The sequence below is a fragment of the Cryptomeria japonica genome, chromosome 6, assembly GCF_030272615.1.
Source record: "Cryptomeria japonica chromosome 6, Sugi_1.0, whole genome shotgun sequence".
Lineage (NCBI taxonomy): Eukaryota > Viridiplantae > Streptophyta > Pinopsida > Cupressales > Cupressaceae > Cryptomeria > Cryptomeria japonica.
In genome coordinates, this window is record NC_081410.1 from 434918637 (window position 1) to 434927787 (window position 9151).

The following is a 9151-nucleotide window of genomic DNA, read 5'->3' on the forward strand; positions in this document are numbered from 1 at the left end:
TTCCCAGATTTGAAACCTGCAAAAATAGATAATAGAACACAGACACAACAAAAACCTGCACAAATGCAAGATCTAAGCACATACGTGATAAAACAGATCACATACATGATTTTAGAAACCTACAACTGTAAAATTGAGCAAAAACTTTGCAAAGAACAAAAACACAACTTTATACAACACAGACATGATTTTAAGACAAAAATGTGATAATATGTTGCACAGATATGATTTCAAGGTAACAAATTTACAAAAATAGTAGAAAATCATAAATGCAAAAATAACATTCGCAAATGCGGAAACAGATCGCAGACGCAAAAAATCATAGAATTGTCGCAATGTCAAACCTGCAACTTTGCAAAACACAAAATCTGCAAACAAAATGCCAAAATAAAGGGACAAGAGTCTCACCAGATGTGCCAAAATGTATATGGTGAAAAGTGGAAAGTGAAAAACAAAATATTGAAAGACTAACAAGAATCAACCACAAAACCCTAGCCTAACAATGAAACATTCACCAATACCAATAAAGATACCTAAGACCATGTAAATCAATAAAAACAAATCAAATATACCATTGACATGTCTAGTAGGGGTTTCAATCTCCATCTCTTCCTATCTCCATTGATCTTGTTTGACATATTTGCTCTTCAATTTTATGTGTGCACAAGAGCTCAACAAAGAATGAAAATGTGGTAGTTGCAAGAAGGCTTGATTGCATCGTTAGGGTTTAATGATGAAGGAGAGTCTCCTCTTATATAGAAGACATTGTAGGAAATGAAAGGATAAGATTAAGAGGTGTAAAGGATAAATGGTTAGCTAAGATTAAAGGGTAGGTATAGGAAATAATTAAATGATAAAGGGGGTAGGTAAGAGAAGAATTAAGAGATGAGTGGCATGTGTCATGGGTAGAAAAGGCTAATGAATTAATTAACTAAATAAAGATATATTTAATTAATGGAGGAAGTGAGATCAAATAAATAAATAAAAGTATTTATTTAAATAAGGAAAGGCTTAGAAGAGGATTAATGAATTAAATAAATAAATAAATAAAGATTTATTTTAATGAATAGAAGACTTAGGATAAAATAATTAAATAAATAAAAATATTTATTTAATTAGACAAGACAATTTTAGGTGTCTACAGTGTCATTGAAAATTGTAGATCAGGACCTGTTTGCTAGTTGCACCACCAATCTTCCCTCAAGATGTGGGGACTAAAACAAGAAGCTATAATTAATACATTTTGACCTCACATAATGAGACAAAACATGTCCATCAACAGTTAACCCTACAATGAACACTCCAATATGATCGTCTATCTTGAAAATCTTCTTCTGGTAGGAAGAAAACTCTGAATTAGTCTTTCCCACACTGGCTAAAACTACATGCATTTTAGATCTCAATCCAGCTATAGCACCCTTCTTAACTGCTTCCATTACATATTCTACCTATAAAAATCTCCTTGCAAGACTCCATGTGGTCACATCTATGTCATACTGGTTCTCAAACATCTTTGTAATGGGCTTTCTTGAATTTGTTGGGTTTTGAAAGGTTAGTCTACGTATTTCTAAGGCTTCAAAAGTGTGTAAAACTTGGGGATAACTTTAAGAAACTCCCTCTAAAAAAATATAAAATCTTAGCGAATCTTTCATGATTTTGACAAAAAAAAATTCTATTAGCGAATCAATCAATTTTTTTAATAATTCTTATTGGCGATTTTTTTTTAATCACATTTTTTTGTAGAAAATATTAGCAAATCTAAACCAATAATAGGAAATTAATTAATCACCATGGTGAATACTTCTATTTAAAAAGTATCATTATAAATTGAACGAAAACACAATTCAAAGTGTAAACCAAACGTAACCAACATAAGTTTAATTGAAAACTCTAAGTTGGGCTTTATCTACTAGCTGTACCACCAAGCTTCCCACAGGAAGTGGGGACTCGTACGAGAAGCTATAATTAATACAATTTGACCTCATACAATGAGACAAAACATGTCCATTAGTAGTTAGCCCTACAATGGCCACTCCAATATGATCATCTACCTCAAAAATCTTCATATGATAGGAAGATAACTCTGAAAGGTTAAACCATGACTTTCTAAGGTTTCAAAAGTGTCTAAAACTAGTTCTTGTCTATGGCACAATAGGTACTTTTTTCGTGTTAGGTCTCCAATCATAGAAAGACGAGCAACTATGTGTAAAGACCTTAAGGTCTATATGATCTAGATTTTTGTACTTGTTGCACAGTATATATTCCTAGCTGGTTCAGAAATAGAAATACACACTACAAGGAGCTCCAAATGGCTTATAGAACATCCAGATAATTAATAGTGCTTACACAGATTTAGAGCATCAATAATCATGTTTCATCTTAGGAACTAAAAATTTTGGAATTTATTCATACATAGAACTGACATAGAGATTCTTAACAACAACACTTTAAGCTTACAACTTTTATAGAGCTAAATATAGAGCTTGATGCCTTGGAGGGGCACTATTAAAAGTGCACAACCTTCACTATAATCTAAGCCTATGAGTTGTGAATTGATCTGATTTAAATTTGTTGTAGCTATGAGTTGCTATATGGCCTTCCTATTTCATTTGACACACTCTATTTCATATTGATATATCTATGGAGGACATTTTTAGCAGTCCTAATCCATTCACTCTTTTGAGAACTTCTAATCTATTTTTCACCAACCACACTGAAAAATAGTCATCAATATCATATATAAAAATGAACAACCTTTTGAAATATGTGTTTTTGTCAAGAACATTCTTGTCCATCATTCCATAACTGTCACAAACCCGTAGAACTCTTTACTCCTATATTTCATGTTAACAAAACTACTTTGAACTGCTAAAAGTTAATCACTAGTCAACAGGGCTTGTGAATCATTAAGAAATATTAACAAATTATATTGTATACTGCTGTTAAATAATATGAAACAACATTTCCATGTGATTTCCACATGACTTAAGAAGAATAACATGTTTCTACAAGGAAACATCTAAAACCCTTATCTAGGCTTTAAGACCTTTCACGATATTCTTGGCTTAGCATGTTCATAGCATGGAGTTATCAGGAGAAAATTACCTTGATAATAGAGACCTATTATTGTTTATGCCTTGATGAATGTTATTAACTTTAAGGTCAAAAACACTTGCTTACATGCTTCACATTTACCCTTGCATCAAACATCAACTTTGTATCTTGCATTGGATTAAACATCAAACCAACACGTCTGTCCACTCTACCTTTGATAATACGCTTGTTTGGACAACCCTTAAAGAATAAATATATTTGCTACTCTTTAATTTTATCTTGAATATCACAAAAACTCTCATACATCATAATGTCATTGCTTCTACACAAGTTATTTGATGTTTCAAATAAGTATAAGTGATGATATGCATAAGATATGCTATCTACAAAGAAAATCATATTTTAATGCTATGATCTCAAGACCTCATTAGACCTCAAACCTATATTTATGTCTTGAATGGCTTCCTCAATAGTTGCCTTCATTGCATTCAAGGCATCCTCTAAAATGCTAACCATGACTTGCATTTATTGTATTTTTATTAGTCGGATTTTTGTTTTTTAGATTTCTATTTTTTTCTTGAAATAAGAAACTAAATTAATACTAGAATGTAGAACATTACAGATGGATCAATGTCAAAGGTTGACTATGAATCAATACCATGCATATGCTGAGAGAGTAGCCAATGAGAGGGACATGGACAAATATACATGTCCATGTAATTACTATCTTGGTGGAAAGGTGGAAAAAAGAAATGGGATTTATCGACATATGATAAGATATGAGAATAGTGGTATAAGCCCTTGGGATCACAATTATTATGAAGATATTATAGAATTTGTATAGTGTGAGAGATAAAGAGGCAACAAACATAGATGAAGTGGCACCAAACATAGATGAAGAGGCAACAATGTTAGAAGAAGGGTTTCAAGTTGATAGAATGTTGAATGAGGGTCTAAACGATGATTGGGCCAAGTTGATGGAGGATACTTTTAAGCTTGTGTATGCTAATTGCAAATTAAGTCATTTGACAACAATCCTTAAAATTATTAACTTTCAAGTGATGCATCGTTGGACAAATGAGAGTGTAGATCAGTTATTGGCATTATTAAGTTTTTTGTTACCACCTGACTCCACACTGCCAATAAAATGAAGTCAATGTAAAAAGAAAATCAGTAAGCTAGGATTAGGGTACGAAAACATCCACACATGTGTGAATGGTGAATGGTTGTGTATTACTTCACAATAATATTTCAAGTGAGAGTGAATAAATGTCATGAAGTGAGGTATAGACAAGGGTTGACATCAGTTGTGGTTCCTAGAAAGGTTCTTCACCACTTTCCGATAATCCCACAATTACTCTAAATGTATAGGTATAGAGACATTGCTAAACTTATGCAATGGCATACCCAAACTAACAACATTGATGGAAAATAATGACATGTGCATGATTCTAAGACATGGATGGAATTTGATAATAGATGGCCTGATTTTTTGGTAATATAGAGTTGGGTTTGGCTCTAGATAGGGTAAACTCATTCTGAGATCAAAGTACTAAATTGTCAACTTGGCCAGTGTTTTTAATAAATTATAACTTGCCTCCATGGTTAGCAACTAAACTATTTTTCTTAATGCTTTCATTGATTATACGAGAAGAGAAAAGTGTGACTTCAGATACAATCAATGCTTATCTAGAACCATTATATAATGAGCTAATGGAATTGTGGAAAGGAATTGAAGCAATTAAATCTTTAAGGGATGGTCATTCAATCAAATTCACTTTAAGAGCTTCCTTATTGTTTATGACTCACGATCTTCCTAAATATGGCACATTGTCTGCTCTCAGTGTTTATGGATACCATGGATGTCCTACTTGCAACTATAAGGATTTTTTGAGACACTCAATAAGTTTGCGTAAGTGTATTTATTGTGGACATCATGATTACCTTAAAATGGATCATTCATATTATCGATAAAAAACACGTTTCAATGGTCAATAAGAGAATTGTGAAGAACCATTGCTAATAATGTGTCATTACATTGTTGAGAATGGATAAAAAAAAATGTCATTTATTGAAAATGATGAGATTGTTGGTAGCAGATATGATCCATGTAATGAAAGCGGTGTAAAACAGTTGTGCATATTCTATAAGTTGCCATACTTTAAGGATATAACCATTAGACATATTGTTGACTTTATGCATACTGAGAAAAATATAGCCTATTATATTATAGAAACTCTTTTTGGTGCTTTTGATACCATTTTATCATGTTAAGACTTTCAACATCTACAGATTTGTCAAAATCTTTGGGTTGAAAAATATTATGATGAAAAATATAGAAAACCTAGTTCTCCTTATGTCTAGACAAAGGAACAATGTGCACAGTTCTTACAATTACTGTCTCAGACTTGCTTTCCCACTAGATATGTAGTAGTAGTATTAGAAGCCAAACTGACTTTAATAGCTTAAGAGGCCTCAAGACCTATGACTATCATGTCATAATTGAGAATATTTTACCTATTGTAGTAAATATATCAAGTTTGGCAAAGGGACCAAGATTGGCAATTATAAGGTTGGGCCTAATATTAAAGATAATGATTTTACATGTATTAGATCCTTTAAACTTTGATAGTTTGAGGGAGGAGGTTGTTGAAGTCCTTTGTCTATTGCAACAAGAATTTCCACCAACAATCTTTAACATTTCTATGCATCTTTTGATACATCTTGAATATGAACTAGAGAATTGTGGCCCAGTAAGAATGAGATGGATGTATCCTATAGAATGACATATGAAGGTTTTGAAAAAATTGTTCATACTAGGGAAAAACCGGAAGGAAACATGTCTGAGGGATATTTAATGCAAGAGGCCATGGGATTTTGTACAGAATATATAAAAAATTTAAAAGATGTCAATCAATGTGTATGGGATGATGATGGAGATGAGAGATTTTCGAGTGAAGTTTTGGAATGCAATTGATGTCGCTTCATGCTATCATATCAAGAAAGAAGTGTGATACATGCCTATATTCTTCAAAATACATCTTTATTCAATAAGTGGCGTAGGTAAAAAAATTACATAGAAAATTATTTAATCAATTGCATTTACATATTTATATTTTTAATTGACTTAGTATTTATATGTTAATATTCCATGTAAAAAATACGAAGAAGAGAATCAAACTTGGATGCAACGTCAATCTCAAACCGCAAACGTCATGATTTGATTGGAGGTGATTATTTTCCAAACTTTGAAGAATGGATTGTTGATGTAGTCAGTGATGCAAAAGAAGAAGGTCAAGATATAACAATAGAGGAAAGTGAGTTTTCATGCTCTCCAAATTTATGTGCTATTCATTTTACTAGAATGTGGGCCTATGGTAGTCATTTAAGAGTGGAAGAAAAAGATAAATTGTGATTGTATTGTTAGTGCTGATTTTCTTCATGAAATTGAGAAGAAATTTTATGTTGGATTCATCCAAGAAATTATTCAAGAGGATTTTGGTGAAAATGGTCCTATATTATTAAAATGTAAGTGGATCCGACCATCTATAGTACACTTTGATGAGTATAAATTTGTAGACACAAATACATGACAAATTTGATCAAAGATGGATGAATTGTATGTTCCCCTCTTCAAATTAACCAATCATTTCTAATTGAAAATTTAAGAAGCCCAGGATGGTCGTATGTCATTCAAGCAGAGTCTTGTTAGAAGAAACATTTGAAGAAGTAGATGCAGATGATGATGGATTGTTTGTGTATACACCTAAAAGTGGTCTGAAGACAATTAATTAAATATGAAGCTATTTAATTAATCACCCTTCCCAATTAATTGAATTCACAAATAATTTGATTAATTTCCCCATTCAGTCTAGTTATAAATAAATCTAAGGATTTATTTATTAAGTTCATTTCAATAACCCCTTTTGATTAATTAATCTAAATTAATTAATCCTTCCCCCATTTTAATTCACTCTTTTACTCTCATAATTAGTTAAAACAAATCAAATCATGATTTGTTGAAATTAATTATCTTTTCCTAATATTTAAATTTCTAAATTCAAATATGAGCACATGGCTTCTAACTTATAACCACCTAGCCTAACCACCCTCTAACCTAACCCATTCTATCTAATCCCGGGTTTAACTAACCCTATCCTATCTTGCACATCCTAACCTATTTTATCCTAACCTCTTATGGGTTGGATATTCTCCCCTTGAGACACATGACACTTTTCCCACATGTCTCCTCCCTTGGACACATGCCCTCTCGTGAGCAAGGTTCCTTGACACTTGTCACCACATAGATGACAAGTGTCCCTTCCTCCAACCTCTTCTCCAGCTTCCCCAATCTTAGCCCTTGATATCTTTAGATCGAATCTGGACCGTCGATTCCTGCCACCTCGGCTTTGGCCTTGGAATTCTTATAAATACCCCTCATTTTGGAGAAAAAAAATCCCTTGCATCCTAGATTTTAGCATCATTACTATAGTGATTTTTTATCTCAATCATCTAGCATAATTAGCATCTTAGATTAATCATGCATACAATCATGTATCTAATACCATTTTAGATTAATCTAGCTTAATTTGTTAATCTTGTATTCATATAGTTTGCAATCATATAGATTAAATCCTCCGTTTTTGTGTAGTCAAGTCACTGGTATTGCTTAGACAAATATGAGAGCAAATCTATACTCGCATCTTTTAGGAGGCAATAGGTCAATTTGTTATGGTTTTACATTTATTAATTTTTATCAACTAACCATGCATGTAATGATCTACTGAGTGTTTATGTTGTAGATTCAGATTCTAGATTTTATGCAAACATTAATTGGTGCCCACCATGGGGCCCAAAACTCAATTTTTGGCCTTGCAGATCATCAAATCCTCATCCTTCGAGTTTCTATTTGTACGTTCTATAGAATCTCGTATGAAATTATTTTCTTCATAGTATGATATTATTTTCTTTGTCGTACGGCTAGGTGAGAAAGCTCGTACGAGTTTATGCTTTCTCGTATAAAAAACGGATTGCATTTTAGGGTTTTTCTTGATTGAATTTTGATGATGCTAATGCTAACCCTGATTTGTTTTGAGATTTTTCACAGCCTAACCAGTTTTTGTAGGACGTTTGTCCAAGAACATGCCTGTCACTCAAAAACAATATGACTACTGATTCATTGTTTTTTTAGGTTGCTAGAGGAGATTCAACTAAACTTTGTGTATTCTTAAGTTTTCTAGGCACTTAAATTGCGATATGGTAAATGAACAAATCTGTTTTTCATGTTTGAGAAGAGTCTAAAAGGTAGAAGAGTATGCTCTTATCTATATAGACAATCAAAAATCCAGACCCTTGAAGATTTTTGAGTTTGAGATTTGTGTTCCTTTAGCGGGCTTGTCATAGTGGGAAAAAGTAATCACCCTGTGAGAACGACCCAAGTGAGTATGGCTAGACCTAAGCATTCTGACTCACTATAATAAATAGGCCTCTCGAGATTAAAGTCTCAAAGGACAAAGTTATTTGAGTTTTCTCTTTGAGATCTCTCATATTGAGCATTTGATAGGGCCTCACGGTCTCAATCACACTTGTGTGACTGCATCTTGTTTCGGTAACTTGTCAAGCTATAAGCCTCAATCATGCTTGCACGACTTCAAGGGGTAATTTTGAACTAAAGTCCTTATTAATAACTTTAAGATAGAAGCTACCTGATTCACCTCTGAAAGGGGGATAATATTTGTACAAGAGAGATAGTAACTCTCCCAAGATACTTGCCATATCATGCCCCCATTAGCATTTGGAGTTAGCTAATATGACGTTGAGAATCCATTGCGTGAGACTTTGCGGCCATATTCTGATTAGCTATTGGGTGTGTACCTAAGCTTGCAAACAAATTTTTTCTCTCTTAGCCAACTTCCTTAGGATTAGCTTGATGTGCTTGAGGTCACTTTGCATCTAGCGTGTTTGTTGTTTTTTATCCTTGAAACTGAAATTTGAGAAAATAATCAAAACTTTGTTCTTGCCAGAAACTCGTCCCTGTCCAGTCCTATGTTGTACGAGTCTTCCAATTTGTCGTTCTAGTCTCTGCGAATTATCATTT